This window comes from Dama dama, chromosome 4 (assembly GCF_033118175.1).
Source record: "Dama dama isolate Ldn47 chromosome 4, ASM3311817v1, whole genome shotgun sequence".
NCBI classification, from domain to species: domain Eukaryota; kingdom Metazoa; phylum Chordata; class Mammalia; order Artiodactyla; family Cervidae; genus Dama; species Dama dama.
The window spans coordinates 43130927-43156750 of record NC_083684.1 but is presented as its reverse complement, the minus strand read 5'-3'; the positions used below and the strand labels follow the sequence as shown (position 1 = coordinate 43156750).

Here is a 25824-nt window from a genome sequence, read left to right as displayed (position 1 = left end):
CCAGAAAGGAGTGCCCCTGTGGTAGAATGAAAAAAAGAATGGCTGAAGTATTTTGCAGCTGTTTTCACCGAAGAAGTGGAGTGGATTTTGCCAGGCCTTGAATCTGGGTTATACCCATGAGACGTTATACAGCCTGATGTAAGCAGAGGCTTGAAAAGTGCCTGCACATTGAGGCTTGCTCTCTTCTGCTTTTTTTAGAACAGTCACCCTGTGAAGCAGCCTAGGCTAACTTGCTAGATACTGGGGACATGTGGCTGGTCACCCCTGTGGAACCCCCCCCATATGCCAGATATGCATGCGACATCACCAGGGACCACCAGGCCTCAGAAAATCTTCCAGCTGACTGCACCATGCCAGCAAACCTGGACAAATTCAGCAGAAGAACTTCCCAGCTGAGCCCAGTCCAAATTGCTGACCCCCAGAATGGTGAGCTAATAAATGTTATAGAAGTCTCTAAGTTTTGGGGTGTTTTTTCATGTGGTGAAAAGCAAACTAAAGTATTCTGATGAAGAGGTGTGGAAATACACAGAGAAATAGCCACCTTACTTACTCTTTATTATAATAGAGTGATTCAGAGTATGGGCTATAATCTCGGGCAAATTTGGTGAAAATGATAGTTCCTACCTTGTAGGGTTGTAATGAGAACTGTGTCAACCAGTGTGACACAGGGGGTAATTAGAGGATAGTTTATAGGGGGACAATTGTATTTCCAAAGGTGCAGTCAGGGTTCAGGGACCCAAAAGGGGAGTGCAGTGCCCTAGGGCCATGTTACCATCCCAGGTGTGAAGAGACAAGGAGATGACCGAGAGTGAGGGACACAGCAGGACCAAGAGGGCCACCTGGCAGGAGCCATGACCTTGAGCTGAGAGAGGAAGCTGTTCTTCAGTGACATGTCCGAGAAGGAGCTGGAGGAATAAAAACTCTGACCCACACATTTTCCTGCTTGCTTCTTTTCAGTGTTCCTTGTTGGTCAAATACAACTAGGAGCCACTGGACATACAGATCAGCTTCTTGTGGCAAAAAGCAAGGTGAATAAGAGGGAGAGTGGATTTGGGGCAAATGGTAGGTATCCAGTCTAAGGATTTAAAAGCAATAATGCCTATAAAAGAACTGAGCATGTACCCAGCACCCAGTAATTATGATGAATTATCATTCAAGTATAACCAAGGGCTATAAGAGGCAGAAAAGGAAAGGAGTATTATTTACTAGGATGGCCTAGCAAATGTTCATGGACAATATATACTTTGGAGGGGTTGGGAAAAAGAACAAAATGATAGAAATGTTTACTTGGAATTTACTATATACAGGTACCATTATTTATGCCTTACATACATTATTTAATCTTCATAACCAACTTATGGGGGTAAATACTGTCATTATCCCTATTTCATAGAATAGAAATTGAGGCAAAGAGAGGTTCAGTTCAGTTCAGTTCAGTTGCTCAGTCGTGTCCGACTCTTTGCGACCCCATGAATCGCAGCACGCCAGGCCTCCCTGTCCATCACAAACTCCCGGAATTTACTCAAACTCATGCCCATCGAGTCGGTGATGCCATCCAACCATCTCATCCTCTGTCGTCCCCTTCTCCTCCTGCCCCCAATCCTTCCCAGCATCAGGGTCTTTTCCAACAAGTCAACTCTTCGCATGAGGTGGCCAAAGTATTGGAGTTTCAACTTCAGCATCAGTCCTTCCAATGAACACCCAGGACTTATCTCCTTTAGGATGGACTGGTTGGATCTCCTTGCAGTCCAAGGGACTCTCAAGAGTCTTCTCCAAGAGAGGTTAGATAACTCAATTGTGGTCACACAGCTAATAAGTAGTAAAGCCAGGATTTGAACTCATTTCAAAGGCAGTGTGGGGCATGACATTTGTTTTTTAGGCACAGAGCTAGAAAACTCTTGTAGAGGAAGTAGGGAATTGTCCAGATGGAATAGGGTGTGGGATTTCTTCTAGAGGACAGCAAGAGAGAGTCTAGAGGGAGAGGTAAGGACCAGACCACTGAAGACTAAAATGAGAGACTGAGGAATTTACCTGCATTCTGGTAGGCAATGGGAAGCCACTGAGAATTTTCAAGAGAAAGGCAATTGTAGCAGAATGCAAGGAAGATATATTTAGGTGTGGGGTGAAACTAACAAATCAGGGAACAATGGGAAACCAGGCTATAAGGTACTGCAGTGGTTCAAGCATCAGGAGAGGAGGGCTTCAATAAGATGATAGTAATTGAGATGAAATGCAGGACACTGGAACTGCCCAACTGCATGCAAGGGAAGGCTCAACAGAACAAGGGGACCGATGAGCTGGAGAGAGAGAAACAAGACAGGAGGTTTGGGACCCAGGTGACAGGGTCATGATGGTATCAGATGGACCACTCAGCCACATTTGGTGTACATGTTGGGAAAAAAATGTATAAAATCCAGTCTTGCCTGTTTTTGAGTTATAGTGCAAATGCCATGAAGTTGTACCAATCCCTAATTAATTGCAAAATAACAACTGTTTTTGCAGTATCAACTCCTGGCAGATTCACTGGTGAGCCTGGAACAAGGATGGGGGTTAACTCACTGCCCCCTAATGTGGTGAGAGACCAAGGTTGCAGGATACAGTGAGATTAGTTCTGGGGAAGATGGAAGGATGCTTGGTTGCCTGGCGACAATGTTGCCTCCATGGTAGCCCTAGGTTTCCGGTGGTCCGGATGCATCTCAATTAAAAGGAAAGAGAGATGACTGGCTGACACATTTCCTGAAGAAGCATTTTCAATGTCCCAAGTCTTGGTACCTTGTTTATAAGTGGCACTTACAACATACAAGGGAAGAGGGAAAAAGGGGAGAGGAAGAAAGGCCTCCTAGGAACTTGAGCACATGAGGAGTTGATCTTGACTCTATGATTTCAGCTTGTCTAACAGAGATGGGGTGCGGAGCCTCCTTGAAATCCACCTGAAATGAATTAGCCTGAAGTAAAAGTAGGTGTTTATCTCAAGTCATTGCCTCAAATAGCTGACTACCTGTTGGAAGAAGGGTCTGATCGATGCAAACCAGAGCAGCCGTGCGTGAGCTGTTACACAGCGGTTAGTATTGATCAGAGCTAAAGGCTGCCGATAGGAATGTGGAGTGTACTGACAGGCAGAGAAGAGGAAAGGAGGAAACAGACTTCGCTGGTGGCAGCCGTACAGAGGAAAGCTGATAAAAAGTCAATTCCACTTAACTGAATGGCTGCTAACTAAATATTTGGGGGGCTAGAGCCTTCCCAGGTAGTGGCTGGCACATCTCTGTTCCAGAACTGAGATATCAAGCAAGAGCTGGGCATAGACAGGTGAGATCGCAGGGCCCTGGTCATGGATGGGGGAAGAAAAGGAGCCCCCAGATGGAGGGATGGGCAGCCTTGGTCTTGAGTGAGCTGACTAGGCACACAGGAGGACAGCCATGGACCATGGAATGATGCTGATGGGCAGGAACGGGACAGGAGCCAGGCTGGGTTTATAAAACAGTCTCTGATTACTTAGTTCATTTAAAACTTCCATGCTTTTCTCTGCATGTAAAGAGTATTAAAATTAACTGCTGCAGTAAGAGAAAGTTGACCAATGGCTGGTCCATTCATGGGCAGAACAGTGCAATCAATTTTGCATTGCTTACAGACTGGTGCTGGGGGGTTGGTGCTCACTAATAACTTGTTTTCTGAACTTGCCTGTGCTCAGGATTGGGCTTCTTTCTTGAACTAAGTGTGACTATGTAACTTGTTTTGGTCAGTGAAATGTGAGCAGGAAAGACATGTGTCCCTTCTGGGTGGACATTTAATCACTAGTACACAACTTTCCTGCTCTTTGCTTGCCACTGTGATCATAGGTGCTTGCGTTCATATGGATAAGAGCAAACCCCCCCTGTAATGTTAAGCTAATACATGGACAGTTGTCCAGAACTGCATTTGTGTGAACGAGGAATAAACTTTGACTATATCACAATGCTGAACTTTTGGGCCTGTTTGTTACCCAGCATAACGAAACTATTTCTGACTGGGACAAGGGGATTGGGTTTTAGAATCTTGTGTCCAGTAGTTGCATAGTAGTTGAACCATGATTTGGTTCATTACCTAATCCATCCTAATCTGATTGGACTATTCATATAAAGCATATAGAAACAGTAACAACCACAATAAAAATTATGATGTGTTGAAAGCTTACCACATATAAGCATGGCATAGGCTCTGCCTATATTAACTCGTGTAATTCTCAAAGCAAAGGATCTATTAATATTATTGTTCTCATTTCAGAAACGTGTAACTCAAAGTTCAGAGAGGTTTAAAGAATTTTCCATGGTCACACAGCTTGTAAATGACAGGTAGGAATTCAAGCCTAGCCAGGTCACTTTAGAGCAGTTTTTCTTAATGATTTTCCTATCCTGGTTCTTAGCTTAGGTGGTCAGTATATAGCAGGACTGCCAGCATAGCTTGGGATTAAATTCACAAATAGGTTTGCACTCACGCACTCTGTTTGGGAGGAGAAGAGAAAAATGTAGCTAGTGTTTCCTTTGCGCTCTCACTATTCTGTCTACCCCACCCCTTCCAACAAGCCTCTGTAAGGTTTGAGCCTGTCTGGAATAACCTTCTACATTTGTTACCTCAATCTTGGGTATCTCTGAAGCTCCAGATCAATTCCCTACTCACTCATGATGTAAGCAAGGAAACTCCTTATCAGTGGAAGAGACTGAATGGACTTCTGTCAGAGGATGCTATTCTGAGGAATTTCTCGTCTGTATAAAATGGGGGTAATAACACCCAACTCATTGGGTTGTTATACCATTTTTCATCTGTTTTTTAATGTCGTATTCCAGGTTCTAGACACTGTGCTATGTGGTTTTCTGTGTGTGGGTGTTTGTACACATATACATAAAAGATAGATCTATCTATTTACCTACCTACCTATCTTTTAATTTTCACAGCAATCCTTGGAGGTAGATATTATGTTTACCTTACAGATGAGAAAACTGAGGCTCAGAGAATTTAAATACTTTCTCAGAGGTCACCCGGCTAGAATGAAGGGTGGGGAGTTAGTTCAAATTGCAATTCCAAAGGGCTTCCCTGGCTGCTCAGTGGTAAAGAATCAGCCCGCAATGCAAGAGACGTGGGTTCAATACCTGGACTGGGAAGATTCCCTGCAGAAGCAAATGGCATCGTGCTCCAGGATTCTTGCCTGAAAAATTCCATGATCATTCCAAAGCTTGGTCTTTTTTCTGTTAAACTCTAGTGCTTTTCTCTCACTTGTGGAGTTGAACTAGAACAAGACAGTTAAGAATCTCTTGGAGTACAGGGCCTGGCACTTAATGTGAAGGGCTTCCCTGGTGGCTCAGATGGTAAAGAATCTGCCTGCAGTGAGGGAGACCTGGGTTTGATCTCTGGGTTGAGTTTTTCTTCCACTTGAGGAGTTAAACTAGAACAAGATAGTTAAGGTTCTCTTGGAGTACAGGGCCTGGCACATGGTAACACTAATTATGGCTCATTGATAAACATACATTTATTTAACTTATTTATTATTATTATTTGCTGCGTGACTTGTGGGACTTTAGTCTCCAGGGATTGAACCTGGGCCATGGCAGTGAAAGCAGTGGGTTGTAACCACTGGACCACCAGGGAACACGCCATAAACATTTATGGAGCAGCTTCTCTGTACTAGGTAGCGTGCTCCAAGAAATTCTTCAAGGAATTCTTCAAGGAATTTGAGAACAAACATATAAGGAAACCATTTCTTGTCCATACTGCCTTTCAAGATACTCCTGGGCTTCCTGCAGTGCCAAATCCTTAGAAAGCACTGAACAGAGGGGATCCCAGGCCAACGAGCGATGGGAGATGGGGAGGGGCAGCAGCCCTCTTCCTACTGGTGAGCCTTCTCAGTGGTCTGGGTCCACAGCCAGCCTGCAGGCCATCGGACGGCTGTGCAGGTGTGAGTGAGCCCCTCGAGAGCGGAGCAACCCAGAGCAGTTAAGACCCTGCTGCCTGATGAGCACCCGCCATTCAGCACTGCAGGCACGCCTCTTAACAACCCTTGGGGAGGCCACGTGAGTTGTCTCATATCCAAAGCTGGTGTTTGAACCCAGGATCAAGCTTTATCCAACACACCACACTGCCTTTTCCTTATGACCTTGGGTGACGAGGAAAGGATGATGATGGAATACTCTTCGATCATGGTTGGAATTTACTTGGATTGACCTGTAGCTTCCAGCCAGCCCCATGGGGAGGAGGAAGAGTGCTCATCTTTTGTCAACTGAACCACCATAAGATCCCCAGGAATAAGGAGCCTGACACTACATACCTCCTGCCTTTGTTCTGGGGATCATGCCCAGTATCTCCTTCTATCTACCCCGTATCCGTCCATCCATCACTGACCCCCTGGGCTTGAAGAGAAGCTGTTTCAAAGAAGTTAAATGGTACCTAGGGTTGGTTCTTATTTTCTCTGTGCCCTTTTGAGGCTGTTTTATAACTTTTCTGAGTAACTGGCCGTTCTAAGTACCTTAATTGGGGGGATCATCTTTGCTCTCTTCTTGTCAAAGGTTAGTTACTTGAGAAATGACTTCCATTTATTGACATATCAATGTATTGATGTGTGTATGTGTGTGTGTGCACACCATCTTTATGCCCGGGCTCCTTGCAACCAATAATTTGGGTATATGCTGAGGGGAGCGTGCCCCAACTATTTTGAGTTTCTGTACTTAACGCCTAGCAATTTTAATAAACTTCTTCCTTTAGGTAGTAGACTTAATATTTTAAGTATGGTTTTAATTACCATCTTTCTCATGTTGAAGGCAAAACCGGGAAAAGGAGGGAAAAAAATCTAACCTATGAGCACTGCCAGCGATTCCACTCTTTGTGAGAACGAAGGCCAGAATTTCAGAACATAGAGGCTAGAGTCTCTAAATTGTTTCTTCAGGCGTGGGCACATCATGCTTAACTCACTTCGAATTTCACTGGGTTCTGTTCTCCCAGCACAGGCTGTAAACATTTATCTTTGGGCTTTCCCAGAAATGTGTCTTATGGAAGGGATTAGCTGTTTGCGCATTTAAAGTTCTGAAGGTGAACTCCTCTAACCTAACCCACATAATTAAAGTGGAAAGTTTCTGGTGGAGGAAAAAAAAAATCAGGGAAAATACCATGTTTGGGAAGAGAGCAGGACTCCTACGGTCTCAAGAGATGGCTCTGCATTCTCGGGCACTTAATTATAACCCGTCTCGCTGGGCGCTCGAGTTCTTCACTCTGCTGCACATTATCTCTGCATTGAGATGATCAGCAGTTTGAGGGTGTGGTGTTGGAGTGGGACAGGTGGTTGGTTTTACAGTATAATTTTTAAACATGACATTCATTAATTTTTACTGTGAGAATACATGGAAGAAAAGAACAAATAACAAAATAAAGCAATACTCTTATTGTTCTGATAAATTCTGTTGGTATAAAACAAAATCAATGTGCAAAGCTGGTTTGAAAACTCAAATCATACAGAAAAGTACAAAATGAACATGAAAAACCCTGTCTCCTCACCCAAGCTTGGTCCTCTCCAGGAAAACTAACACTGGTAATGTTTTCTTGCAATTCTTTCCTTCAATTAAAAAAATATATTCATGGTATATTTTTAGCAGGACTCAGAAAGCCCTTGTTCCTACTTATTGCCTGTCCTCTTTGTGATCATGGCTGATATTTCACCCTTACAGATTCACTCCTTTCTAAATCCTTCAGCTATTTCTTTTCATTAAAAGATACTGATTTTGGGAAAGATTGAGGGCAGGAGGAAAAGGGGACGACAGAGGATGAGATGGCCGGATGGCATCACTGACTCAATGGACATGGGTTTGGGTAGACTCCGGGAATTGGTGATGGACAGGGAGGCCTGGAGTGCTTCAGTTCATGGGGTTGCAAAGAGTCAGACACGACTAGGAGACTGAACTGAACTGAACTGAACTGAATATTTATTTTAAATCTTACTTCTACTTGCAAAAAAAATAAAAAATAAAAATGCAAGTGGCAAAAAGCAATATTAAAGGTTTGTTACCCACCCTCCCTCCAATTGGAGATAGTGTCTGAATAAAGAGTTCTGGGTCTGGAGTTATACCATTTAGATCAAATCCAGGGTCTAGCCCTTGTTGCCTCTATGCAACCTCTCTGTGTCTCAGTTTCTTTATCTGTAAGGTGGGGCAGTAATAGTACATGCTTCTTAGGGTTGTCATGAGAAATCAATTAAAGAAATCAATGAAAGAAAAGTACTAAGAACAATGTAATACATGCCATCACACAGTAGGTCTTGAAAGACACTAGCTGCTATATCTATTATATAAAATTAATAGCTAAATATAAATAGTTCCAAAGCAAGTGTCCTTTGTGAGTGTCTAATACATGTTAGACATGGTTTGGAGTGCCTCATGTACATAACACATATAATTCTCCATGTAGCCCTAAGAAGTAGGTACTAGAAATTATCCATTCTACAGAGAAGGAGACTCAAAAGCATAATGTAACCTGCCCAAGTCATACAGCTAGGCCTCAAGGGTGAGCTGGGCTTTGAGGGCACATCCATCTTTTTACAGCTAAGGCCACAGGACAAACTGAAGAGGGGAGCACAGAGAGACTTCTGGAGATGTTAGTGGAAGTGTAGGTATGCAATGGGGGGCAGTGCAGAAGGGGAGGGATGACTGGAGGAGACAGGGAAAGGCTGGCGCGTGGATGAAGAAGACATCCAAGGAGCTGTGCCTGTCATGAGATTTTGCCTGGGGACAGTGCGAGAGCTGATTTCCTCTGTGTTCTCCCACATTGCCTGGAAGTTGCTAGAAGCCACAGAACAGAACTGGACATGGAACAACAGACTGGTTCAAAACTGGAACAGGAGTACATCAAGGCTGTATATTGTCACTCTGCTTATTTAACTTCTATGCAGAGTACGTCACGCCAAATGGGCTGGCTGAAGTACAAACTGGAATCAAGATCACTGGGAGAAATATTAACAACCTCAGATATGCAGATGACACCACCCAATGGCAGAAAGAGTAGAAGAACTAAAGAGCCTCTTGCTGAAGGTGAGAAAGGAGGGTGAAAAAAGCTGGCCTAAAACTCAGCATCCAAAAAACTAAGATCTTGGCATCCAGTCCCATCACTTCACAGCAGACAGAGGGGGAAAAAGTGGAAACAGTGACAGATTTTATTTTCTTGAACTCCAAAATTACTGCAGATAATGACTGTAGCCATTAAATTAAAAGACACCTGCTCCATGGAAAAAAAAGCCATGACAAACCTAGACAGAATAATAAAAACCAAAGACATCACTTTGCTGACAAAGGTCTGTTTAGTCAAAGCTATGATTTTTTTTCCAGTAGTCATGTACAGATGTGAGAAAGCTGGAACATAAAGAAGGCTGAGCACTGAAGGACTGATGCCTTCAAACTGTGGTGCTGGAGAAGACCTTTTTTTTTTTTTTTTTTTTGGAGAAGACTCTTGAGAGCCATGTGGATGGCAAGGAGATCGATTCTAAAGGAAATCAACCCTGAATATTCACTGGAAGGATTGAAGCTGGAGCTAAAGCTCCAATACTTTAACCACCTGATTTGAAGAGCCGACTCATTGGAAAAGACCCTGATGCTTGGAAAGATTGAGGGCAGGAGGAGACAGGGGGGACAGAGGATGAGATGGTTGGATGGCATCACTGACTCAAAGGGCATGAGTTTGAGCAAACTCTGGGAGATAGTGAAGGATAAGGAAGCCTGGTGTGCTGCAGTCCATAGGATTGCAAAGAGTTGGACATGACTTAGTGACTAAACAGCAACGATAGGATTCAAGTCCTAAACCTGGGTGTTCCTGTTCCACCAGGAGTTCCATGACCCTGGTTACTCACTTCACTTCCCCAGAAAGTTTCCTCTTTTATAAAATGTGGATCAGGAACCCTGGCTTACCTACTTACCTCTTGGGGCTGTTATGAGGCTCAAGTGAGTCTGGGGATGTTTAAGTGTTTGGCTAACTGGAAAGCACTGCTCAGAGGCGCTAGTTACTGTCACTGACTTGATGATTACTGGTGAGTTAAAATGAGGCATGCATTTGATTCTATAAAACTTAGCTTTAGAGAGGACCACAGAATGTTCCTCCATGAAGAAGAGTTTATAGTACTGGGGATGCTGGTACTGTCTGTGATCAATTCAAGACGAGGTAGGGAGCCTTGGAGCCTTGTGGATGGATAGCAGCATCGTTATCTAGTTGCAGTGATAGCAGGTTCGGGGATCATACTCCAGTCAGCCCTTTCTTCTTCCGTACTTCTCCCAGCAATTTGGGGCAAGGTGGGGGCTGGTGACATCCTCTCTGATGTGTTAAAATGTGTCCTGCTTTAATGTCTGGCCAGCTGCATGGCCACATATCACATGGAGGCTCAAAGCAATTGACAGCATCCTGGCCATTTCTTATGGATCCAATATCTTGTGTCTCGGTTGTATTTCAGGCCAACTTTTAGTGAACTGGATCAATGCTTGAAGCACATAATGTAACATGATTCTTCAAGGGTTTGATTAATTGTGTCACAGTCACAGCCTCAGTTCAGGTTCAACCTTTTAAAAGTTTTATTATTGTATAAAGTGATCAATCAGGAGGAAAGGAAAGACAAATGCTCAGCTTTGGCCATATCTCTCCCTCCTCTCTGTCAGCAAATGCTCCTCTCCCAGTCAGTTCGGACCACGCTGGAGAAACTGGGGTTAAGGCAGATCCACGGCAGAGCAAGCTCTGAACCAAGGAGGAGGCAATCAGGTGCTCGGAGTGGAAGACACACTGCTCCTAGGCTCATCAGCCTTGGTTTTACACAAAAAGGGCCTGGGGAGCTTCAAGATGTTCAGAGTCCTGCATCCCACTCACACAGATTCTGATGTTTTGGTCTAGGGTATGGTCTGAGCATCCTCTTGATTCCAATGTGTAGCCAAGGATAAGAACCACTGGTCTGGTTCTGGAGTAGCTCTTGGTAAAGCCATCCAGTATGGCAAATTTATTATGGGGGAGGGGGAGTCCTTGTTTCCCAACTTCTGCTTTCTCTCTCTCACTGTCTCCAGGACCCTCTTCTATATCTCATTCTGCTTTCAAAGTGTTCCCCAACAGGGAATAAGTTGATAAAAACTTAAGTATTTAGACCTTCTAGAAGTGCATGCATTTTCATATGGGATTCTTAAAGTCAAAATGACCTGAAGTAATCTAGCTATATTAGAGGGGTGACAGGGTGGCTGAGATGCATTTGAGCCAATAGCTTTCTAGCCATCATCACTGTAGTAATAGTCAGTACTTATTATGAGCAAAACACTGTTCTAAGTATTCCACATATAAATACATATCTTTACTCATTGAATTCTCCAAACAGCCTTATAGACAGGTATGCTTACACTGGAAAAACGAGACACAAGAAGGTTGAATAATATATCTAACGTCTTAGAGCCAAGGTCTGAACTCAGGAAGTCTGACTCCAGGTACCATCTTTTAACCATTCACTGATCAAATGACCTCGATGGTCCCTACCAAGGGCAGCATGGAGCCTGAGGGCTGGTTTTGTTTCTCCAAAAGGAGATGTTGGGGAACTTGCTCTTATTTTTCCATTTCAAAGTCCCTGAGGAAGCACCCTCTGTGAGAGATGGTTTCATTGTTCCTAAATGTTGCCCTTCCCTGCCAGAGGGTAACACTTCTTTTGCTTCATCAACATCAGGCTTGGCTATGTGACTTGGTCACCAGTAAGATGTGAGAGAAAGTGAGGTATGCTACTTCTGAGCAGAAGCCTTAAAAGCCATCTGGTTGTTTCTTTTCTCCCTTCTAGCAGGATATGGTTTTGAAGCCAGGGAGGATCTGCTCCTTCATTCAGCCTAGGACTCAGAATAAAGATGAAATGGAACAAAGATACAACCATCTGATTTGGATGAAATGGAGAAAGATGAAATGGAAGGATTACTTTCGTGCAATTTTGTACATGAAAAAAAAAATATATCTTTAAGTCACTAAGACCTGGGGGTTGTTTACAAATGCAGCATTATTTAGTAAAAACTGATGGATACTAAATATCCATGTGCTAAATATCAAAATTTTTAAGCTCAAATGATAGAAACGCTCTAAGGATAATACTCTTAAATAACCAATTAAATACATTCTAATCTGTAAAAGAAATATTGCAAAGAGGTTCAAAACAGCTTTCCACCTTCTGCAAATACTTCTTATGCATCAACCCACCCCCATCTCAGAACATTAAGAGATGGGAAGCATTTGCCTGGCTCAGTACATTCAGAATTCATTCACCAGTCTAATATTTACAAAGAGAATCAGAAACAAAGGATGAAGTAAATTAAAAGTTATTTTAGGTTCGAGGGCATTGGATAGCATGGGAGAGAAAAAGTATATATTTTTCTTTATAGATGGGAATTAGCAGCAAGACTTGATAAGCCTCTCTCTTATCTGAGACAGAGAAAGAAAGAATCCTTAATATAAATTCTCTGTTCCCTGCTTCAGAATCTGTTGCTCCTTTTAACTCCCAACTAGTTGCTTCTGTTTCATATAGTTTACGAAGTTACAGCCCATGAGCTGAATGTGGCAATGTTGACTCTTTGATTTGGTTCATGTGTTGTGTTGGTGTTTACATCAAATTGATTGCCAACATTCAAAATTTGAAATATTTCAAGTAAAAAAAAAAGGATATTTCTAGCTTATTTTGAAAAAATAAAAAATTCTGGTTTCACTGGGCCTAGAAACCGTTGGCTAGAATTGAGCACCTGCTGCCCTCTAAGGCTGAGCGTGTTCTCCACAGTCCCCACCCCTCCCTATTGCCTTATACTATCCCCACTTCATTTACTTGTATTCTTTGCTTAATCCATGCAGTCATTGGAGTTTGCCAATCTGTGGATCAACTTCCTTCTTTTTAAAATTCTCTTTTGGCCTTATCTTCATTTTCTTTTTTTCCTCTTACTTTGTCCACAGTAAGGAAGGAGATCTGTCTTTGCCACCCTGAGGGCACTTACTCTCTGCCTTGTTCTTAGAAACTCAAGTGACCCAGCTTTGACAGTCCAGCTCTTTGAGTCCCGAAAAGAGTCACCTAACACTATCTAAGACCATTCTGGGGATGGAGGGAATGGGTGCTTCCCTCTGGAAATCCTGACTATGCTTATTCAATGGATTCTATAATATTTACTGATTTGCATACTTGTGTAGCTCGAAGGTCTTGGAACAGCATAAACCTCCTGCCCACTAGATAATTCTGTTGCTTAACAAACCATAACATCTCTGATTACATGCAGAATACGAGCAGTAAATGGTTTGAAAATGATTTTACTGTTTTCTGTTATGGAAACTCACATGTAGGAACATTATGGAACTGTTTTTGAAACGTCTTTAGCCTTCCAAATGTAAAATCACTAGACTTAGATATTTCACCAATTCCACATTTAAAATATCAGAGTTAATGAGAACTGCATCTGCTTTATTGACACCCCCACTGCAGGAAGCCATCCGACACCATGTGGATGAAGTAGTCCTCCACATGGTGGATGGGTGTTTCTACACTTCTGGCATGCCCTGTTCTTTCCCTCACCAGATTCACTGCTAGACCAATAACTCCTCATTGACTAAGGATTATACACCAAGGACTAGGACTGTGCAGACTGCAACATGGACTGTAGGCATCAAGACATACACTGAGGGGACATTCCTGGTGGTCCAGTGGCTAACACTCCACACTCCCAGTGAAGGGGGCCCAAGTTTGATCCCTGGCCAGGGAACTAGATCCCACATGCTGCAACTAAAGATACAGCCTGCCACAATGAAAATGGAAGATCCCATGTATTGCAACTAAGACCCAGTGCAGCCAAATAAGCAAATAATAAAAATTTGAAAAAGCACTTATATAACTTAAAAAAAGACATACACTAGGGTTCCCAAACTCAGTAATAAAGTCATTCTGAGAGTTCTCACGCCAGCACTCAGCTAGCTGCAACCTTCTCTGGCATGCCTTCTAAGGAGATTAAGACTGGATATTTTATTTTGTTTCTGATTTAGTTTATTTGAAGGTTTTATGATATCTTAGTTCAGCGGCTCATGGGACTTCCAAATAAACATGCTGATTTTAAAAATGGCACGTTGTTTTTATTTATTTCTTTTAGGTGCCCAGTAACCTCAGGGTATATTAGGCAGCTTTAAATTATAATTAAAATAATAACTGTGTACCTAAAACAATAATAGACATTGAATTATGTGAACACCAAATTAGGATGTTCAGAAAATCTGTTTGAAGGAAACCAGGGTAAGCATGGAATTACAAAAAAGAAAAAAATGATCTTTGTGGCAATGTGACCAAAGGAAATTTCTCCCTAACAGCAGCCTTTTTTTTGCCTTCCTCCAAGGCTAGTCAAATTTTATTTTTTGCGTTTGGTGGACTTTGGATGTGTGCAGGGGCTATCCAGTTCTTTAACTGACCTTGCTATGATTTTGTAGACAAGAAAAAAAAACCTGCTTGTCCTCTGAGAAAAATCACTGTATTTTAATGATTTCTTGAAAATTTCTCAAGTCCGTGGACACAAGCAGTAGAGGCTGACACTGCGCTGCACTGAATGCCAAATCCTCAGAGCGCTTCCAAGTCCTTCTAAGACGCACACACATCTGCATTCCTCCATCTGTCATCTTAGCTCATCTTCTTCTCCCAACTGTTCTTAAATTAAATGACTATGTCTAATGGGAGATTTTCTCGGGAAAGCTTATGAGAATTTGTCCAAAGGCAAATTAAAACGTTGCAATGTAATCACTCAATTCAACTCACTGCTTGGCTGGTCTCGGTGCCTACTCTTACTCAAAGGAGTTCATCAGGGCCCCATATGGGGAAAAGCAGGAGGAAAACCCAGTCAAGGGAAAATGGAACCCACCGGCTGATAGTCAGAGCATCAGGGCATGAACAGTGTGGCAGAGAAAATCTCAAGACCAGGGTGAAAGGCATGGGAGGTGTGAGGTAACAGAAAACAAGCATCTAGCTCTAGACCCTCCTGGCTCGATGCTTAACCTCAGGGATGTGAGGATTCACCTTCTCTCATACCCATGTCCCCAGAGGTGAATGGAGAGGGGTTCCTGCAACCGTCACAGGCCACTAGGATTAATGGGACTCTTCAGCTTGGCTGGTCATTGCCCTTTTATTACCCCAATGCTCCACGTGAATTCTTTCTTAACATTGGGTTGACAGCTTTCCCAGAAATTCCAACTTGTGGGAATTTATGCCAAGCAGATAACTGGGAAGATTCACCAAGCACAAGGATGTTCATTTAGACTATTTCTGAAAATAGCGTAACCACCCATCCACAGAGTATTTGTCAAATAACTGACAGTACATCCAACACTGGAATGCAACACAGTCATTGAAGAGAAACATGCAAATCTGTACTTCACCGGTGTGGTACATGGCTTTGGACAACAAGTAACTATGATACCACTGATATAAAATAAAAGACACATACAAGTATACGTCTACAGGCTAAGCATTTGATAAGACGCCATTCAGGTTAACAGTGTTTATTCTGGGTGGTAGAATTTGGGGTAATGCTAATTTTCTGTCTGCTTTGACCAATCGCTTTGAAAAGAGATTATATATTTTCTTTATAATCAGAAAAAAGCTTAATGTTAGGTGTATATTTGAGAGATCAGCCTTGGGTTAATGGCATATGAGTGTCTGTGCTGCTCTGCTAGTGTTGTTAAACCCAAAAAAAGTCATAAGGAACTGAATCTGGATAAAGGGGCTTTGCTGGGTCATGATGCGAACAGGGAGCTGGTTGCCCCACTGATGCTCCAATTCCTTATTCCCAGGCCACTATGGTCTAAACTGATAATTTTCATTGGAATTTTATACTCCTTACTAAACATTCAAGGTGTTTCCTCAGATCAATGCTTTCAGTTTATCCTTAGATGACCTTTGCAAGGCAGCAGAGGGCAGGGAATATGAACTCTTAATCTGGGGACCTGACGAACCCGTGGCTCCGGGACCGGAGGGAAACCGTAGCACTGCTGGGACCAGCGTTCTCATTCTCCATCTCTCTGGAGATTCAGTGCTTCTTTGCCTAACCCATAGACCTTCACTTTCAGAAATGACAGGGAAAAGCTTTGAAAGAATCTTTTTAATAACTCAGGAAATGGAATGGAAAACTTCTGCCCTTTCTGTGCATTCAAATGTCTAAGAACTGGATTATCTCTGATGAGAGTGCCAGTTAGGAGAAACGTTCTTGGACCTCGTGAGGCTATCAGTGATCCCAATTCATTCTGATGCTGCCGAGAAGGCTTCCTTCTGGAAGTCTGGAGACTGGGACAACAGTCTTGTCCTACCATGAGCTGCTGCAAAGGAGGCAAGGGTTAACTTCTCTGGGTCTCAACCTTTTTATACATACAATGAAGGGGGAAAGCTACATCAGTCTTACCTGTCCCAAGTCATCCTTTGGAGGATCAAGTGATATAACAGATGTGAACGTCCTCAACTCTTGACTTCTCTCTGACCGTCTCTAGAAGAGCTGGCTGTCCCCACTCCTTGCCATATTCTTATAACAGGCTACCACTTATGCTATAGGTCTTGATATTTCTGCCTCCCCAGCAAGACTCTGAAGAACAAAGTCAAGAATGATTCTGGGGGGACTTCTTTGGTGGTGCGGTGGGTAAGAACCTACTTGCCAATGCAGGGGACATGGGTTCATTCCCTGGTCCGAGAAGATCCCACATGCTCCAGAGCAACTAAGCCTGTGCACAACTGCTGAGGCCGAGACGTAGAGCACAAGAGCCACAACTACTGAGCCCACATGCTGTAACTGCTGAAGCCTGTGTGCCTAGATCCTGGGCTCCACAATAAGAGAAGCCACCACAATGAGAAGCCTGTGCACTGCAATGAAGAGTAGCCCTCACTCGCTACAACTAGAGAAAGCTCACACAAAAGCAACAAAAACCCAGCATGGCCAAAAATAAATAAATAACTTAATTAAATAATTTTTTAAAAAAGACTAATTCTGGGGACTTCCCTGGTGGTCCAGTAGTTAAGACTCCACACTCACAATACAGAGGGTTCAGGTTCAATCCTTGGTCAGGAAACTAGATCTCACATGCCACGAGTAAAGATCCTGCATGCCACAATGAAGATCAAAGATTCTGAGTATTGCAGCTAAGACCCAGTGCAGCCAAATGAATAAATGACTGAATGAATAGATAAATATTTAAAAAAGAACGATTCTGATTCAGTACAACTCCATCCCAAGACCTAGCACAACACACAGCAGGCAGTATTTTCCTTTAAAGCTTGTTGACCAGATGAGTGGTTCGAAAGTGCTCCCCCAATTGGACGCGTCAGGAGTTGTCACTGTAAAACTCATGGAACTGTCCTCTTTCTGTGCAACAGACGACTTACTATCCATTTTTTTAAAACGCCACTCCACTCTCTCTAAGGCTATAAGAGCATGTGGAATAACAATAACAACTGCTGACATCTGTGTGACAATTTGTGCCCAACTGAATGAATGAATAGGGATGATTTGCACATGAAGCCCAGTACATGAACTTTCTCATCTAATTCCACCAACCTCCCTTTGAGGTGGGTACCAGATACTGAAGCTGAACCTCAGAGGGCAGTCTGCTTGGAGTCCAGAGATAACCAGTCTGGAATCCATTCTTAAGCCAGTGCTCTTGACCACTTTTCCTGGCCATGTCTGAAACCAACTTGAGCCAAAGAACAGTCTGATTTAGTACCTGCTCATTTTCATTCTGACTTGGGATTTCTATAGAGCTTGTGGTGGCGGTTTAGTCACTAAATCGTGTCCAACTCTTGCGACCCCATGGACTATAACCTGCCAGGCTACTCTGTCCATGGGATTCTCCAGGCAAGAATACTGGAGTGGGTCGCCATTTCCTTCTCCAGGGGATCTTCCCCACCCAGGAATCGAACTCGGGTCTCCTGCACTGCAGGCAGATTCTTTACTGACTGAACTACAAGGGAAGATCTATAGAGTTAGCCTCTTCCAAATCCCCTTTCAACCAGTGTGTGCTTGTCAGGTTAAACTAAACAAGTCCACAAGGAGGGCTCCGACCGGCTGTGTTTCATCCCCCCCTGCCTTCTGACAACAACAGTTCAGCTTTGGAGCCTTAGCCGAAATGTGGTCTTTTCCTTTGTTTCTTAAATGTTCCCATTTTCTTCTACTTCCCTCTCAGTTTCCTGTTAACCAGCTGAGTGACAGAAACTCAATGCTGACCACTTCATTAGCCGACGACCTCGTCCCTCTGGCCTCCGGCCCCGCCGGCTCTCCTGGGCAGGTTGCCTTACGTCATAAGCCCTTGTTAAGGGTCAGGACCTTGGAGCCATCAGCACTGGGCATGCTGTTTTAATATATATCTAGAGAAATCAGGCCTGTCGGATCACATTAGGCCCTATTTGGGAACCGAATGCCAATCCCTGTGGTGGAGATGAACTGTTAGCTTTGACATACAATCATGACTGGTTCCCAGTGAGTAAGAGGGGGGTTATATTCCATCAGGAAGGCCCTTCTAATCTGTCTCTGCCCTCATTGGCCAGGATGTCCCTCTTCCTGTACAGAAAAAATCCTCATAAACAGCAGCGTTTGTTGAAAAGGACCGAGGCTAAGAGATGCAGCATGTGTCTAAAACCAGATGTGTTAATGAGCATGAGGGTGGGCGTGGTTATGTGATAAGTCAATACCATGGGAGCCCGACGGTAAATGGGCGCGTTGTTGGCAATGGCATGGTGCTAAAATTGTAAAATTGACAACCTCCATCTGTTGAGTGATTACCCTGTGGCAGACGTCAGCCTAAGCATTACATACATTAGGCCATTTGGACCTCATAATAACCTGGAGGTCAATGCTACCATTAAGCCCATTTTATGAATGGAGAAACTGAGGCTTAGAAAAGCCCAGTGCTTTGCCCAAATTCACAGAGCAATTCAGTGATAGAGGAGTGCAGATTCCAAAGCTGCTTCCAACCACCAGGCCACCACGATCCTGCTGTGATACTCCGTGGTCTCTTCTTCAGGGTGGGATTTTAGGTGGTGTTCCAGAGAACCATAATGCAATTAGGGAGAGGCTCCAAATATCTCACTTGACCCAACAGAAGATTTGTTTTAAAACGGAGTCTGAGACTAAGCCAAGCCTCTCTCTCTCTCTCTTTTTCTTTCTTCCCCAGGACTGGCTTTAAACTCATTGCTACCTCCCGTGGGAGTCTGGCTGGACAGATCCCTTGACAGGGGCTAGAAATAGCTCTCAAAGCCTATTTTTAAGGGAAATGTGATGTCAGAAAATGAGGCAGCGATGGACACCATGAAAAAGAACACACCAGAATGGAGTCAAGGAGTGCTTAGCCAGGAAATGCTCAGAGAGACCAGGAGGAGGAAGGCTGACAAAGAGAGAAAAATTGGCAGAGACACACGGGGGAGATGGAACTGCCTTCCTACCTGGGCAGCATATTTCTGTCACATTCCTGTGTCCCGCCCATAGTAAGCTCAGCCCCATTTTTCTATCTAGACAAACAGGGCCTGACAAAACACACGCAGAATGGCCCGCTTGCCTCTTTCCCGGAACCTCAGGGCACAATGCAGAGGTGTCTAGTAACACTTTTATTTCCTTTGAACTGTTTGGTTTTGTTTGGTGTCCTTGTCTGGCGGGTTAGCCTTTTGACTGCGTTAACTCACCTGGTATAACATTCTCTTTCATTGAGAAACAAGAAGGCTGGAACTCACCTCTCCGATTCCGGCAAGGCTGGACACCATCCAATCACGCTCGGCTAGACTTCTGGAGGCTGTAAATTATATATTCGGAGCTGAGGGAGAGAAGAAAGAACAAAAACACGGTTGGGGAGACACTCGGTGGACCTTCATAGGCCAAGTGGGAAACGAGAGAGAGGATGAGCCCATCCTTTCCCACTTATTTTTCTTGGATATGATTTGCATTTAAGGGGAGGGTTTATCAACCTCCTCGTTCCCACCTGGGCCACCAGCAAATGACCCAGCTACCTGTGTTCATTCCACGCTGACCAAGCTGGAGAAAATCACCTTCTTTCACTGGAAAAGGAGACTTCATAAAGGCGACTCAGGGCTGCTAGCCTCAAGAGAACATCTGATACTAATTAGACATTATACAACAGTCTAAAAGTTGAACCAAAGAAATTTTGGTAGAAGGGTCAGGACAAGAAAGAGGAAAACCGAAAGTGAAATCCCGCGCTGATTGAAAGCGACTGCGGTGCCTGCATCTCTCCCCAGCCACCGCGTGACTGCCCGCCGATCCCGATCCCGGGAAGGCCTTCTGAGGGTGTTAAACTACAGGACGCTCGCCTCGCTTTCCACTCCCCTTTCCCTGGGTAGCTGTGGCGAGCTGGCTGCCGAGATGCCGCCCTGAACCTATCCATCAAGTCGAGGGAAGAGAGAGTTAGAAAGGCAAACATTATCTGGGATCAATATCTTTACAAATCCAAAGGAAACCCCAGCTCCCGAAGGGTTAAGCCAGGGAAGGAAAAGCCGTCGGGCTGTTTAGTGAGCTAATGTTTTTATTGATGGGGGGGGGGGGGGGGGGAGGCCTTTAAGTCCCTAACAGGAAAAGTGGGCAAAGTGGCAGATTGTTTGGCTGGGCAGAAAGGAGAAGGGAAGAACACTCTATATGCATATTTTATATATACATGGCATACATATTTGCCATGCTCTCATTCCCCCTGCTTTCAAACCTCTGAATCCATGTAATGCATAAGACTCTTTGTAACCTCGAGTACTATTCAGTACAAGGTGTTTTTTCTTGCTCTTATCCCCCTCCCCGAGTGGAATCCACATCTCCCCCTAACAATTCTGCTATAATGCACATCTCAGACTAATGTCTGCGTTGAAGAGCACGTCTTCATTTAACAACTGTGTTATAAAGCACATCTCAGGCTAACATTCCTAGGATAATCCATATTTCAACCTAACTACTCCGGCATAACACTTCAATCTAATTCCCCCACTGTAAAGTACATCGCAATCTAACACCCTCATATAATGTACATCTCAGTCCATTATTTTGTATTCTGTAAGCCATATTTTGATATGTCTTTTCCATTAAGGAGCGGGACTGTCTGGAGACAACGGCTAGCCCTACGCTGAAAGCTCCCGTGGTTCTCACAGCGTCCTTTGGTGACAGACTGCTGATGGATATGTTTCTGAACTTTCACCTTTGCCATCTTGGGTTCAACTCTGGCTTGTTTCTGTACTGCAAGCCTTCAGCCTCCTGTGGGGAGCAGGGCTGAGCGAGGAGCCCGGCTTGGTCCTGACGGGCCTCCTCCCATACTAACCAGCAGGGCGGGCCACCTCAAGTGATCAGAGTCTACCTCAGGAGAGGGCCGTCTGAGGCCAATGTCAGGGTCAGGGGTCAGGGTGTAGCTGCTGGCTAATAGAGTGTAAGCTAACACTGTTGTCAAATTGCTGGGCTGAATGACAATGCCTGCCTCCTGCTGATGACCTTACCCTGGGGGAGGGGGTGCTATTGGCTTTATTGGAAATCTGCCAGTCTCAGAGGTGATGGAAGCAGCTGATCACAGCTAAAGACTGTTTGATTGTTGAAGGACAGACCGTTCTGTGGTTGGTCCCCAACTGAAACGCTTACAGAGCTGCTTATTGATGGCTGAGTTTTCTACATGTGATGGACTTCTCTTCTGTTTCACTAGAAGTTATGTTACCATTCAGTTGTGAAGGTGGGCTGTGGTGGCTCAGGGACATGGGATTTTTCGGAATCAAGAGCCATGAAAGGTGATGCTGTCACTGACTTGTGGGAAAGCACCAACCACCTACTGCTGGTTGAATGGGGCTGACTGGTTCTCGAGAGGAAACCAATCCAGAATGAATTGACAATAGATGTAAGAGGTCCTTCTCTTCCAAGGCATTTTGGTGAATGTGAAAGAAGACAACAAATGCATGTTCTAAAGAGATTTAGTGTTGTAAGCATCAACATTTCAGCCTCAAATTTTCAACCTATCCTATCTATGCAGGAGGAAGACATTAGATTTATCTAGTGGTGCCATATACCTAAGTTAGTGGTACCATTAAACATTTGATGAAAGGGAGTTACTGAGACTTAGAGCTCCAAAATTTCCCAGAATAGTATGAGTTCAAGAGAGACAAGTACAGGAGGCAGAGAACAAAGTTTAGAGATAAAAAAGGATCTTTATAAAATACATATGGATCATGGAGGATTACCAGGTAATACAACCCTCATTGCAGCCTGCTAAGATAGACAATAAAAAACTAGAAAGCATAAATAGGAGAACAGCTTATTGAAGTTGCAAGGTTACTTTCCACTTGTGTGATGCTTTGAGGAAACTCATACAGATATGGCAGCACTCTTCTTTAAGTCTATAATTTACTAGAGATGGTAACACATTTTGTGGGGAGAAAAGTAAGCTTATAAAGTGAACTTGAAGGGTTTTTCCTAGAAAAGAATCAACCGAGGGTGACTTATTGATAACCTTCCAGTCTTACATGACAGGACAAGCCATGTGGCTTTCAGCCAGGTCAACATGGTAGAATTGCACACAGTGAGGCTCTGGCCTGACTCTCATTACTATTTTCACCTCTGCAAGTCTCAGTTTTCTTTTTTGTTGAGGGGAATCCTACTCTTGACCCTTCACAGTTATGAGGAGGATTAATTCACCTGTTGAACCATTAGCAGGGTACCTGACACAAAGTTTGCATTCAGTACGTTTTAGATTCCTTTCCGTTAAACTGTGGCCTGGGCTTTCTGGTAATAGGCATTAATAAATATGGGGGTCTAGAACTACATACCTTCTCTTTGTGAGTAATCAAGACAACTGGTATTTGGAAAGTTTAGGTCCGCTTGACCACAGGAGGATGACCTAGACCAGAAGTTAGCAAACTATGGCCCACTCCCTACTTTTATAAATAAAGCTTTATTGAAACATGGCCATGCTCATTCATTTACATATTGTCCATGGCTGTTTCTGCACAATAGTAGAACTGAGTTGTAATAGAGATGGTGTGGCCTGCACAGCCTAAAGTATTTGCCATTTGACCCGTTACAGAAAGCATTGACCAGCCCCAAACCTGTGACGAAGGAACACTCTTTCTCTCTTTCGTTTGAAAACAAAACGCCATGTGGAAATCCAACATGCAAAGCAGGTTCAAGCAGCAAATTTGGACTTGCTTCTTGAAATTTCTTTTTCTTCAGGGAGCTAAACTCAACCCTGTTTAACAAACACAATGCTGTTGGTGGAACTTCTGAAGCAATTTTCATGGTTCCATGAACCACTTTGAAGACTACAGACTGGAAAAATCCCTGGATATCTTTTGGAAGTTCCTGGAAACTCAGTGATCTCCTGAGAGATTAGAGAATGGCACAGTAAAAAAAAAAATTAACTAACCATGTGATGTTGGGCAAGTCAGTTAACTTCTCTGAGCCTCTACTTTCTCATTTTAAAAATGAGGATATTGGCCTCACAATTTGTTGTCAGGATTAAATGATGTAATATAAAAGTGAAGTCACTCAGTTGGGTCCAACTCTTTGTGACGTCATGGACTGTAGCCTTCTAGGCTCCTCTGACCATGGGATTTTCCAGGCAAGAATATTGGAGTGGGTTGCCATTTCCTTCTCTAGATGTAATATAAAGCACTTGAAATAGGGCCTGGCTCGTAGCTATGTTGATTATTACATATTAATGTTACATATTATTGCAACTGTTGGGGGCCTTCATGTGCATCATAGAGTCCATCTATGTATTGCTCTAAATATCCCTAGCAACATATACTGTTAATTAGTTAATTCAGTTGGTCACTCACTCAACACATATTTTGTGTGCTGAAGACAGTAAATGCCAGCTGCACACCTAGTCTCCTCTTGCCCTGTCTCTTTTGGCAGCTCGCATGGTGTTTATTGCTCCACATTTTAAACGGAGTTTCAAAGTGACACCACTGCTCAAAACAACTTCCTACTCCTCCGTCTCCAAAGGCTCCACAATTAATTTTTCAACTATCAGTTTGGTTTCAATACCTACAAAGTAATTAGACCTTAAAGACTCTTTATGGGGATTTTATCCTGTCAGCGAATGTGAAGGAAACAATAATTATTATTTAATATTTATCAAGCATTTTCATTGTGATATGTAGATTCACAGAGGTAACTTGCCTTCTTGTTGAAGATGACAGCACACTAGTCAAATATGTCTTAGGAAGGTAGTCGGACAGTTCTGGAGACCCAAAACGGGAGGCCTGAGTTCGCAAATCCTGCCCTTCGTCATGCTACTTTGTGAAATGGCACTTCTTGGGTGTTGAGAGCTTCCTAATTTGTTATCGTTAGGTGTATCAAATTTTTGATTCAAAAATGATGAATTCCAGAGACGACATCCAATGATTTCAGTACCAAGCAGAGGGAGTACTTTGGCAGGGTGGGGTAGCAGGTAGGTTTCCTATCACTGTCAAGGGAATAATGGAATGAACACAACTAACGGATATCATAGGATAAAGATTTGAGACTCTGACTTTAGCTTTTATGCCCACAGACTAGTTCAGGATGCCCAGACCGAGGTGTAGAGCTGCCTGCCAGAGTGGTAGGTAGACAATATCACCTACTGGCTGCTTAGAGTGTCCTCCAGGCAACTGGGGGTAGCATGGTCTAGAGACCACGTTTACCATGCGAATGACCTTCTGCAAGTTGCCTGATCACTCTGAACCTCAATTTCTCCATTAGCAAATGGAAATAACAATGACTACTTCACAGAACTGTTTTGTAGATCATATTATATACACAGTAAATGGTAGCTGCTAATATTAATTAATATGAAGCATAGATCCTGTTTTGGGATAGTTTACAGAATAGTGTGGGTATAAACATAAGAACAAAACTTGAAAAAAACATTAATATGCTTACATCCAATTAATGTAAATCAAAATATTAATTAAAAGCTAAAGGTATCAGAAAGACTAATGGACATGGTTTGCTCACATGATTTGATGTAAATAGACTGCAAACTCCTGAATGACAAGGGTTGTGTTTAGTTATATCTGTATCCCCAGCATTTTATATCTGCGGAACTGAACTGAACTGGATTTTTTGGTAAGTTCAGTAGAATCCTACTAAAAATCATCACTGGAATGAATAAAGGGTGCATAGATGGGAGATGTAGGGCCAATCAATTCAGTAAGGTACTAAAATTAACATCACTAAAACAAAAACAGAACTATATTTTAATAAAAAAAAAGGGTAAGCAGAATGGAATATTATTTAGCAATAAAAAGGAATAATGGAGTATTGTCCCTGGTGGTCCAGTGGCTAAGACTCTATGCTCCCAATGCAGGGGGCCCAGGTTTGATACCTGGTCAGCGAACTAGATTCCACATGTCACAACTGAGAGTTCACTGGCCATAACTACAGATCCCTCATGCTGCAACGAAGATTGAGATCCCGTGTGCTGCAACCAAGATCCAGGCACAAATAATTTTTTTAAAAAATGTTAAAAAAAAAAATGAGTGAGGGAATGCTACAAAGCCTAGATGAATCTTGAAAACATGCAAACATGCTAAGTGAAAGCCGGTCATACAAGACCACATATTGAATGATTTCATTTTTATGAGAAATCCAACATATGAAAATTCATAGCGATAGGAAGTAGATTAGTGGTCGACAAGGGCTGAGGGGGTTTGGAGAAAAATGGGAGTGCTAATGACTGCTGGTGGCTGTGGGGGCTCTCCTTGGGGCGATGAAGGTGTTTTAAAATTGAATGTGATGACTGTGAATACACTCTGACCCATTAAAGTCTATACTTTGAGTGAATTGCTTGGTGTGTAAATTACATCTTAATAAAGCTGTTACGAAA

At 43.2% G+C, this 25824-nt stretch overlaps 1 long non-coding RNA gene across 1 annotated transcript in view; it reads right to left on the bottom strand.

Annotated features, from left to right (window-relative positions):
* LOC133050746 (uncharacterized) overlaps positions 1–20178 on the bottom strand; it is a 37464-nt gene extending 17286 nt beyond the window's left edge. The window contains exons 1-2 of the long non-coding RNA XR_009691692.1: positions 19991–20178; positions 19718–19797 (exon numbers count right to left, since the gene is read on the bottom strand). This is a non-coding gene — a long non-coding RNA (uncharacterized LOC133050746). The remainder of the gene's footprint in view (positions 1–19717; positions 19798–19990) is intronic.
* Positions 20179–25824: the final 5646 nt, after the last annotated feature.